Genomic DNA, 12,386 nt, shown 5'->3' on the forward strand with positions numbered 1-12,386 from the left:
AAGAGCTAGGAGGGATTGAGGAAGTAGAGGGTGAGGGAGTTATCGGACCATGAAAATGAACACCAGGATGCATGGTGGATTGCATCCTGTAAGGGGTGGCTGCAGCATGGCCTTGTCTTAGCTGTTCTGAGGTGCCAGCTTGGCCCTCAGTGGTCTGAACAGAAGTGGACACCAGAGAAGCTCTGTGCAAGGAGTTGTGCCTAATGGAGGCCATGTCAACAGACACGTCAGCCAACATTTTAACACAATTAGAAAGCTCTTTCTGCAAGTGGTCTACAGTGTTAACCAGAGGAGAAAAAACAGAATTAACGTCCTTGAGGACCTCAGTATGATGATGTTGCAAGCGCCACTGGAGAGTGGCAGTGAGTTGGGTTTGTTGGTAGTCAAACTGCCTGTCCATGGCACCAGTAACATCCCGTCTTCCACTCTCACTGAGCTCTGTCAGCGTGTGGGTTAGAGTGCTAAGTGAGTTTCTGAATTCCATGGCACTCTGTTGTTGCTCTTCCATGGCACTCTGTTGTTGAGTCCGACGAATATCAAGAATGTCACCTTGTAAGACTACAACCTCTGGAGGTAAACCAGACAATGGAGGGAGGTTGGGCGTCAGAGGGAGGGCTAGCTCAGTACTTCCACACAGATCCATGTCAATAAGGGAGTAGCTGGTTAGACCTCCTGTGGCCTGTGGTTCAGACCAAGCCTTCAGATTCCCAGGGCTCTGGCCCAAATCAACTCCATTAACATTATGATTTGAGATGTCGGCTCGATGGTCAGACTGGCCCTGTATATTCCCATTGACAGGTATGATATGGATGAGCACATTTTCTTGGGGTGAATCCATTGTTTTAATTCCACACAAAAGATTTGCTTTGGTTATTTCTCAATGTTGAGGTCCCATCTGGGGTGCCATTTTTTATGTAACGGTTTTGACTTGAGGTTATCATTTATAGGGGTGCCAGGTAGGTTGTGCCTACCAGAGAAAATATTGGTTTCTCCTTTTAGTTTGGGAGGGAATGAGTCCCATCTGGTCCGTCAAGTCTACACCAATACAAAGGACTCATGTAAAAGTCAGGATGGAAATCACTTTTCATAAACCCTTAAAACATTGGAAAGAACTTACAAAACAACTGTATTCTTTTGCGTGGTTGTATTACTAACAAATGATCACACACAAACAGAACAATAATGAGCTTTAAACAGCTCTAGTTCCTCCAGAAATGTCCTGTACCTCGGGCCTAAAAAGAGTCCCGCCCGGTAAACAAGTTCAGGGAACTCAAGTGACCTTAGTCACGCAATGGTTGTCCGTTCATACAGTGTAGCGTAAACCCAGTGTCAATCATACAATCAAAATTACAAATATTTTACAACACATTTCAATAAATCCTCAACTACAACTAACTACATAAATTATCACGGTATACATCACACCAAAACAAATGAAATATCGTATACATAAGGTTGTAGTCAGTCGGTCAGTCAGACAAGCCAATCCGCCGACAGATCTTCAGCGGAGAAAGGCCACGAAAAACAACGGAGAGGTGTAGTCCACGGACGCAAGAGTGGATCCGATCCTGGGTAAAACTTGCTATTAGGCTACACAAAGCACACTTTTAAAGCAACACAACAAACGGAAGCGACGCTTCAGAACTGAGGGTTGAACACATCCTTATTCACATTTCCATCACAACTGCACTTTTGCGCAGCTGATGCTGGCTATTTAATTGGGAATTAATTAATTGAGAATTAAAGGGAAAGCGCCCTATTGGAAGGAGAAGCACTGAGACGGTTCAGAAACATTCAGGGCCGTCACAATGTCGTGTGCCGAACTCTTCTATGGCTTGATAACGAGCAATTTGAGAGTTGGCTGGAAGCTGTATGTCTTGTGGCCAACTCTTTTATGGCTTGATAATGAGCGATAGGGCTACAGCTTATACAGTATGGGACAAGGCTAAGTTGTATCTCATGGAGATTTAGAACATGTATTGACTCAAGCCAGTGTCCAGCTGAGCTGCCTGGGATGCCCCAGATGTGTGTTGTGTGTTTGTGTCCTTCCAGTGCGTTTATTCATGGATCCCAAGGGAAGGAAAACATTTACCAAGAAACAAATAATAATTTAATATTTTGTCTCATACATTTCCTTAAATTCGCAAGAGGCTGAATGAATCTCACCGGAGAACGCATCCGAGCGAGTGAAACAGTGCCCCTCTGTCTCTGTATGTGTAGGCCATCTATCTGATGTTGTCTGGTCAAAAAGGGTATGACATTGCTGGCCTTCCTTGATCAAAATAATTATAAAATAATAGCCAATCAGCGTTGAGCTAAACTGAGTGAGCTCAGCTGTGAATGGTCCTGGTGCACCATTTTTTTTTTAAAGGGCTTGGCTTCAGACCAATCACATCACATCAGAAAGCCAAACGTCATTTTTGTTGTGTCATTGTCCTCCGGTGGCTAGCAAGCTAGCTAAAATCGTCCATTTCCTAAATTAGCTATGGATGGTGATATTGTGGTTTTACTTAATTCTCCATACTGGCCAATGATTGTAACAGTGATTCTGACTCAATCATAAATTCATACATTGTGCCCCTGGCCTGGAGGATGGAATTTCAACATGTTGATAGATTTTTATTTTATTTTATTTAACCTTTATTTAACTAGGCAAGTCAGTTAAGAACAAATTCTTATTTACAATGACGGCCTAGTAGGCTAATGTTAACTAATGTTAACTAGCTGGCCTGGCGCATCGTTGCCCATGAAAGGAAGTCAGGCTAGCGAGAACATATTTTAGCCAGGTAGCCTAGGACAACAAAAGTTAAAAGTGTGTACTGTATGACAGTAATAGATTGTTTAGGCAACATGAAAGAGGATGATGTCATCGGTGTTTCTCTACAAGTAGGGTGAGTCAATATGTTTTTTCTACTTGCACGCACACTCGCAAATACACACACACACACAAATCAATACCATGGACAGCCACATCATATTTATATAGCTTATGTTGATTGGACTAAATCGTTTTTGGAATCTTTTAGTTGTCACTGTATTAGACTTAAGCATAGGTGATTAGATGATGTTGAAATGTTGAAGTTGAAATGGTGCTGGAATAGTGGAGGCAGCTCCTGTTTTCTTTGCGACTTGCGTTAACTCTCTGTGGTTTTAAATCAATAGTTGTTTAACTTGCTTGACCCTGCTGTAGGTAATGTAACTGTTTGTTAAATGCTAGACAGAGGTTGCTCTGTGGTTTTGAGATTAAACAAAGGTGTGGTTGAATTTATTCTGCCACTGTGTCTTCTTGTTGTCTTGGTGTTGGGCCTATATATCACGGCCACAAGGCATATGAACTAACAGGTTATAAAGCAAACAACGCAATTATCACAACACAAGTTACAATATGGCATTTTTTTATTTGGCTTTGCTACCCCAGTAATTTTACCCACGCACTGCTACTGGGTCCATCTCTGCAGTATATACAGTGCATTCGGAAAGTATTCAGACACCTTGACTTTTTCCACATTTTGTTACTTTACAGTGTTAATTAAAAATTGATTTTAAAAAAATATACTCATCAATCTACACACAGTACCTCATAATGCCAAAACAAAAAATGTTTTTTAGACATTTTTGCTAATTAATAAAAAATGTCAAACTGAAATATAACATTTGCATAAGTATTCAGACCCTTTACTCAGTACTTTGTTGAAGCACCTTTGCCAGCGATTACAGCCTTGAGTCTTCTTGGGTATGACGCTACAAGCTTGGCACACCTGTATTTGGGGAGTTTCTCCCATTCTTCTTTGCAGATCCTCTCAAGCTCTGACTGGTTGGATGGGCAGCATCGCTGCACAGCTATTTTCAGGTCTCTCCAGAGATGTTTGATCGGGTTCAAGTCCGGGCTCTGGCTGGGCCACTAAAGGACATTCAGAGACTTGTCCCGAAGCCACTCCTGCGTTGTCTTGGCTGTGTGCTGTTGGGGGTTAGCCTGGGGGTCGGGTGTGGGGCTACACCAATGCCATGATTACTGTATATATGTGATAACCTTTGTAGGCTTGCAATGCGCGATGATGGAAAAGTACTGGGTAAATGGAGAAGTACTGCTTTAGTTCTCAGGCTGAGAATGGTCTGCACCTGCTGATAGTCACTCAGCCTCAAGGCTGAGATAGTAGAGTGAGAAACCACAGTCTAGACATGTTTTTCTCATCTTAGATACTTTGTATCTAATCCAGTGCAACAATATTAAGATATGATTGACGGTAGGTTGTCCACACCAACTAGTTTAAGGAGCGTTGTCTCCTGTTTCGCCACACAGATCTTTACTATAGACTACTGAGGTACTCTGTATGTGAATCTCTGTCTGCAATTGCATTTTATTACTAAAGAGTTTTATACCAAGGTTCCTGTGTCTGTGTCATCTATCTGGAAGACTGATTGTTAAAGGAAACTTACATTACCTCATGCAAAGGACTACCCAACAGTGCTTAGGGCTGTTGTCCTGTTGGAAGGTTAACCTTGGCCCCAGTTTAAGGTCCTGAGTGCTCTGGAGCAGGTTTTCAACAAGGATCTCTCTGTACTTTGCTCCGTTCATTTCTCCCTCTCCTGACTAGTCTCCCAGTCCCTGCCACTGAAAAACATCCCCACAACATGATGCTGCCACCACCATGCTTCACAGTAGGGGTGGTACCAGGTTTTTTCCAGATGTGACACTTGGCGTTCAGGCCAAATAGTCTTTGTTTCACCAGACCAGAGAAAATTGTTTCCCATTGTCTGAGAGCTCTTTAGGTGCCTTTTGGCAAACTCCAAGCTGTCTGTCATGTGCCTTTTACTGAAGAATGGCTTCCGTCTGGTCACTCTACCATAAAAGCCTGATTGGTGGAGTACTGCAGAGATAGATGGTTGTCCTTCTGAAAGGTTCTCCCATCTCCACAGAGGAACTCTGGAGCTCTGTCAGAGTGACCATAGGGTTCTTGGCCAACTCCCTGACCAAAGCCCTTCTCCCCTGATTTCTCAGTTTGGCCGGGCAGCCAGCTCTAGGAAGAGTCTTGGTGGTTCCAAACTTCTTCCATTTAAGAATGATGGAGGCCACTGTGTTCTTGGGGACCTTCAATGCTGCAGACATTTTTTGGTACCCTTCCCCAGATCTGTGCCTCGACACAATCCTGCCTCGGAGCTCTAGGACAATTCCTTCGACCTCATGGCTTGGTTTTTGCTCTGACATGCACTATCAACTGTGGGACCTTATATAGACAGGTGTTATATAGACAGGTGTGTGTGTGCCTTTCCAAATCATGTCAAATCAATTGAATTTACTACAGGTAAATCAATCAAGTTGTAGAAACATCTCAAGGATGATCAATGGAAACAAGATGCACCTGAGCTCAATTTCGAGCCTCATAGCAAAGGGTCTGAATACTTATGTAAATAAGATATTTATGTTTTTTATTTTGTGGGGGGAATGAATACTTTCCGAATGCACTGTATAACGCGGCAATTAGAAATGCCAGACGGGCTCAACTTGATCATTATTATTCCAAATAATTCGAGAGTGTTCTTCACGACCATTGATGGGCTGAATCCTACCAGCACAAACTTATGTGAAATTTCCTCCATATCTGAATCTGATGAGTTTGCGGCATATTTCAGGGATAAGATAACCAACATTAGGCTGGAAATCAGTCAAGCAAGACGTGATGAGAAGTTTGATGATTGTGTGCCCTAGCTTACCACACAAAGGCACTATGGATTTATGTTCCCTGGTTGACACAGACATGCTCAGGAAAGTAATATCACAATTTAAGCTTTCTGCCTGCCTTCTCGATCCTATACCTACCACCTTCTTCAAAACAGTTTTTAATTGCATATCTGAAGAAATGCAAGCTATTGTTAATCACTCCCTGTTCACAGGCACTTTCACCACTGTGCTAAAAACTGCTATGGTGAAACCCCTTCTGAAGAGAAATAATCTAGATTCCCACCACAGCACAGAGACAGCCTTAGTTAAAGTGATAAATGATCTTAGAGCCAACACAGATGCCAAACAGCTCTCTGTCCTTGTACTCTTAGATTGAAGTGATGCATTCGACACTGTTGACCATGATGTCCTTCTGGACAGACTGGAGAGGTAGGCTGGCCTCTCCAGTCCAGTTCTAAATAGGTTTAGGGTCTATTTAACCAGTCTAGAGGTTTTTGTCACCCTTGGTGAACATAACTCATAGAAAAAACGTGGCATTCCACAAAGTTCAATTCTGTTTTTTATTTTGAATAAAATAATAATTTTAAAAAACTGTTTTTGCTTCGTCATTATGGAGTATTGTGTGTTGATTGATGAGGAAAACATTTTATTTCATCAATTTTAGAATAAGTCTGTAACGTAACAAAATGTGGAAAAAGTCAAGGAGTCTGAATACTTTCAGAATGCTCTGTATACAAACACACACACACAGATGTGTGTTGTGTGTTTGGGTCTGTCTCTGGAGGATATACAAAGACATCAGCCAACTGGACTTCACAGCGTGATCGTAGAATAGCCAACGGGATCATCCAGATTCTTCAGGTCAAAGGTCAAAAGGTCATTTATAGGTTATACACTAGGATGTTGATTGTACTTGCCTTACGGTAGCCACACTGACTAATACAACACTAAGGGCATTCTGAGGTGAAGTTAGAAAGGGCTATATTGCTATGTCACAGGATATGGAGAGAACAAGGCAAACGATTTGTGTTGATACCAAACATTCAAATTCCTTGAATTATCTGCCACCTCCTGTCAGTTGACTGGGCAGCTTCCTGAGACGTTAGATAAAGATGGGTCAGCTTTCTCTTGCCATACTCCTTTCCATTTTTAACAGTACCAGATCCTGTTCCTGGGAATGGTGTTAGCGGACGTGTAGCGCCACCGAGTGGAACATAATATGCCGCTGGCGCATCTTCAAACGTCCATCTCCATCATCACCATGACGATCTAAACTTCAATGTGGAGAGTGGTTTCAGAAAGTAGACAGAAACACAGGATACAAACGATAAGTAAATTAGGGTTCGACTTAATTTGATTACTCATCAACATGATATTGGTTCTTCTGTTGTGTTTATCGAAAATAGATTTGGACGGACACTTACTTGACTGAAATTTGACTGAAATCAATTGAACTTCTGTCATTCCCCTCCACACACAGTAAATATATAACAAAATACAACTTGTTCAAAGAATGGAGATCATTCTGCTGTGTTTTCATCTTTCTCTTGTTCATTGGATTTTTAACCAGAAGAGGAGGCTGCTCTCTCACTCATGGAGTCTGAGATACAGAGACCAGTCCCTCCCAGAGGACTGGGGTTCACAGCGCTGCCTGCCTGCCTGGCCCTGGCTCTGCCTACCTGGCCCTGCCTGCCTGGCCCTGGCTCTGCCTGGCCCTGCCTCCCTGGCCCCCCGCCTGCCTGCCTGCCTGCCTGCCTGCCCCTGCCTGCCTGGCTCTGCCTGCCTACCTGGCCCTGCCTGCCTGTCTGTCTGCCTGCCTGCCTGCCTGCCTGCCTGGCCTTGCCTGCCTGGCTCTCCCTGCCTGTCTCTCCCTGCCTGGCTCTGCCTACCTGGCTCTGCCTTCCTGGCTCTGTCTACCTGGCTCTGACTACCTGGCCATGCCTGCCTGGATCTGCCTACATGGCTCTGCCTACCTGGTCCTGCCTACCTGGCTCTGCCTACCTGGATCTGCCTACATGGCTCTGCCTACCTGGATCTGCCTACATGGCTCTGCCTACCTGGTCCTGCCTACATGGCTCTGCCTACCTGGCCCTGCCTACCTGGCCCTGCCTACCTGGCTCTGCCTACCTGGCTCTGCCTACCTGGTCCTGCCTACCTTGCTCTGCCTACCTGGCTATTCCTACCTGGCTCTGCCTACCTGGTCCTGCCTTGCCCTATCTGTCTCCTGACACAAAACCTTTCACCTTGCTGCTCTGTCTGGCTGGAATCACAGCTCTGGATAGGAGAAGGGACTAATTAAACAACACAGTCAACACACACACAAATACACACAGCTACTGTTTATTCCTAAGGTTGTAGCTATAGGTCTTAAGGTTTTGTTTTAGTTACACGACGGGCAAAGCCAACTTATCATTTGAGGGAGAACTTTATATGGAAGTGCTACGCAAGTACTATAATAGTCTAGCACAAAAGCCCTTTGTTGACAGAGTAATGTCAAATGTCTTTGTTTCTCACTCTTCTGAGTCACTGTTTGGTGATTTTCCTTCATTGTTTCTGTCATTTTCTACCTCTTATCCTCTCTGTTTATAGAACCTGTTCACTTTTTCCCATCTCTTTTTTCTGTTGTCTGATGAAATCGTTTGGGACGGCCCAAGAATAAGCGGTGGATTTGAGAATGCTCTGCGTTTCTCAGACTGGTGCCAAAGGCTTGAGGTGAAACGTTAACGCTCTTCCCTCCAAATAGGTTTTTAGTCATAAGCAGTGTGCGTACTGTTTAGGTGTCTGGAACCTTGGCTGTAGCATTCTTTCAGACAGATAGCAGTCTAGATATTGTATTGTACTGTACTTACTACGCTTCTGTTGCTAAGATTCTGTTGCTAAGCTTCTGTTGTTTTTCACTGCTGAGTATGTTTTTCCAAAATGGCTGCACTTGCGTACAACCCTACCCATGTTTAAGCATGCTTTAGGTTAGGTTCCATTCCACCATGTTTTCATGACCCTAGAAAAGATTTACAAGCGTCATTGTATATTTGACATAAATTAAAAAATACTTGCTGAAAGTTTTCTCTGAGTTGCTTTCATGCAGGCACGTGTACAGATTGGGCTCAGCCTCTGGCCTCTGCAGAGCACATGCCTCATTGCCCTTTTATTCCCTAAAGTACTCTTTTGTTTTGGGTAAAAACATTTAAGTCGTTGTTAAATTATTGTTCAATGCGTGTAATTGAATTAGCCATTAAGATATAGCCATCTATTGCTTCTATGGAACTAAAGAAAAGTCTAATAAAAGTCAGAATTGCCCAACGAGTCTGTGACCACGTTTGCGAACAAATATTTTTGGGGTGCCCTTTTTTTGTTTGAGTACCTGCCTCCCAAAAGGTCTGTGCATGGCCCTGCTTTCATATGTTTCTTCATAGTTGCTTTAGAAATCCTTGAACTTTCCCTTTTCAGGGGTCATTAGCACAAAATATTGAAGACCATGCTGCAATAAAAAAGATAGTTACACAGAGCAAATGAATTTAAGAATGGAAAGAAAAGAAAGGATGAAACTGCCCCTCAGGCTTACTGATGTTGACAGGCAATATCTCAGCGCTCTTAGGTGAGCAAATCACACAAAAATGCACCATGTTTCATAAGCTGAATCTATTTATTTGCACAGAGAATGTTCAACATATGATTAAACAAAAGAGCAGGATACAGGTGAGCTAAGAAACTCTAATTGTTCTCAAACACTAAAGATTAGGATAGTAAAATTATAGTTTTATTGTGACTTGAAACAAACACCATAAAATAGGTTACCTCTAAACATTTGAGCTATTTGGTAAAAATAAAATATTGTATATTTTATCCAAGCAGGTAATTTATTATGTGACCTACAGAAGCCTTCAGGCCGTTGCTGTATTTCTGACTGCACAGGCCAGAGTATGTAGACAAGTTTGGACCAAACAGCAACCATATTGTACAAAGAAAAACCAGCCACATTGGAAGGCAGTGTACATGCACAATCATTTCACATACAGGCTGTATGCATTTCCCAATTTAGTTTTGTTCACAACATAAGGTGCATTGTTATATGTGTCAGAGCTCGCGTGAAAGAGGTCTTCTGATCTCAGTGTGAGATCCTAGTTATATAAAGGTTAAATAACCACATAAAAACACTATTTGTACTATTTTGGGATGCATTTCCTGCATGGTTTCTGTTTGTTGGTGGTCCAGTCAGTGATGGTGTGCATGTACATCTTACAGAGTATGAGTATATCAACTATTTAAATGTCTCTTTAGAGAGAATGTGAAGACTCAACATGGGAACAGGTGAAGGTGCCATTTTACCTTGTAGAAGTCTCATATGACAGTGAAGCAAAGAGTCGAAGGACCTGTGACTATAGTCTAGTACAATGTTTTCCAACCCTGGTCCTCGAGTGTCCCGAACAGTACACATTTTTTACTGTAACTCTGGACAAGCCTCCCTGATTCAACTTGTCATCTAATCATCAAGCCCTCGATGAGCTGAATCAGGTGTGCTTGTCCAGGGCTACAATACAAATGTGTTCTGTTGGGGGTACTGGAGGACCAGGGCTGGGCTGTTGGGGGTACTGGAGGACCAGGGCTGGGCTGTTGGGGGTACTGGAGGACCAGGGCTGGGCTGTTGGGGGTACTGGAGGACCAGGGCTGGGCTGTTTGGGGTAGTGGAGGACCAGGGCTGGGCTGTTGGGGGTACTGGAGGACCAGGGCTGGGCTGTTGGGGGTACTGGAGGACCAGGGCTGGGCTGTTGGGGGTACTGGAGGACCAGGGCTGGGCTGTTGGGGGTACTGGAGGACCAGGGCTGGGCTGTTGGGGGTACTGGAGGACCAGGGCTGGGCTGTTGGGGGTACGGGAGGACCAGGGCTGGGCTGTTGGGGGTAGTGGAGGACCAGGGCTGGGCTGTTGGGGGTACTGGAGGACCAGGGCTGGGCTGTTGGGGGTACTGGAGGACCAGGGCTGGGCTGTTGGGGGTAGTGGAGGACCAGGGCTGGGCTGTTGGGGGTAGTGGAGGACCAGGGCTGGGCTGTTGGGGGTAGTGGAGGACCAGGGCTGGGCTGTTGGGGGTAGTGGAGGACCAGGGCTGGGCTGTTGGGGGTACTGGAGGACCAGGGCTGGGCTGTTGGGGGTACTGGAGGACCAGGGCTGGGCTGTTGGGGGTACTGGAGGACCAGGGCTGGGCTGTTGGGGGTACTGGAGGACCAGGGCTGGGCTGTTGGGGGTACTGGAGGACCAGGGCTGGGCTGTTGGGGGTACTGGAGGACCAGGGCTGGGAAACACTGGTCTAGTACACGCAGCAAAAGAGAGATGTGTGTGACTTTCATTTCTTTATCAAAGTTGTGTCACTCCAGTAGGGCAGTTTGGCCATAGGTCCTGTCAGTGACCTTTATGCAGCCGGAGCACTGTGGTTTCCAACATGGCATTTAAGTTGTACTGCACACAGGAAACAACTCAGTTACACTGACCCTCCCTTCATCCCTGCAACAACCACATCATACGCCTCCCACTGCAGCCAAGGGCTGGACTACACAGAAAGGCTGGACTACACAGAAGAGCTGGACTACACAGAAGAGTTGGACTACACAGCAAGGGATGGACTACACATAAGGGCTGGACTACACAGAAGAGCTGGACTTCACAGAAGGTCTGGACTATACAGAATGGCTGGACTACACAGCAAGGGATGGACTACACATAAGGGCTGGACTACACAGAAGAGCTGGACTTCACAGAAGGTCTGGACTATACAGAATGGCTGGACTACACAGCAAGGGCTGGACTACACATAAGGGCTGGACTACACAGCAAGGGCTGGACTACACAGAAGGGCTGGACTACACAGCAAGTGCTGGACTACACAAAAGACTGGACTACACAGAAGGGCTGGACTACACAGCAAGGGAGTGGAAAAAGAAGAAGAGAAACTGAGGAAAACGGGGAGCGAGAGAATGAGGAAGAGGCAGAAAAGAGAGAGAGAGAGAGACATGGAGGAGTGTGAGAGTAAGAGAGACAACGTGGCTAGATGTTTTTTCAGTGAAGTCTTTGGAGAGGGTGAGAGGACGGTGGGGTTATGTGAGGTAGTGAAGGAGCGTTGTGTACATGTACAGTATAATCACCTCGAATAGAGTGTAGGCCTGCTGTATTTACACAGCTTTTAGACTCCGACATAGTAATCATAGGTGTATTTATATAGGCTATTGTATTCAGTACTCTTTCCTACTCGTTATGCATATATTATGTTGATCTGTATGTTATTATATGTTATGTAATACTGTAACATGTCTCTCAAGGTATGTTTTCTTTCGAGAGTAAGTATTCTGAATGATTGACTTTAAGCCAGTATATATGATGATTCAATCATAGAATTAGATTCACTAGAATGTTAATTCTGATTCTATAGCTCCAATGCTATTGTCTGCACAGCAGAGGTGTTTATGTATGCTAATGAACCCAGCTCTACTGAACTGACTAGACCTCTCTGGTGGTTAGTCTTTACTGCCTGAATATATTACTGCTCTGCCTGCCCATGCCTGCCTGCCTGCCAAGCAGAGTTTCCTGTTTACGGACAAATAAGTGGCCTTGTGGCTATAGTGTCCGCCCTGAGATTAGAAGGTTGGGGGTTCGATCCCTAGTCGAGTCACACTAAAGACTGTAAAAATGGCCCCCCATGCCTCTCTGCTTTGAACTCGT

The sequence above is a fragment of the Salmo salar genome, chromosome 14 (genome assembly GCF_965601325.2).
Source record: "Salmo salar chromosome 14, fSalSal1, whole genome shotgun sequence".
Classification (NCBI taxonomy): domain Eukaryota; kingdom Metazoa; phylum Chordata; class Actinopteri; order Salmoniformes; family Salmonidae; genus Salmo; species Salmo salar.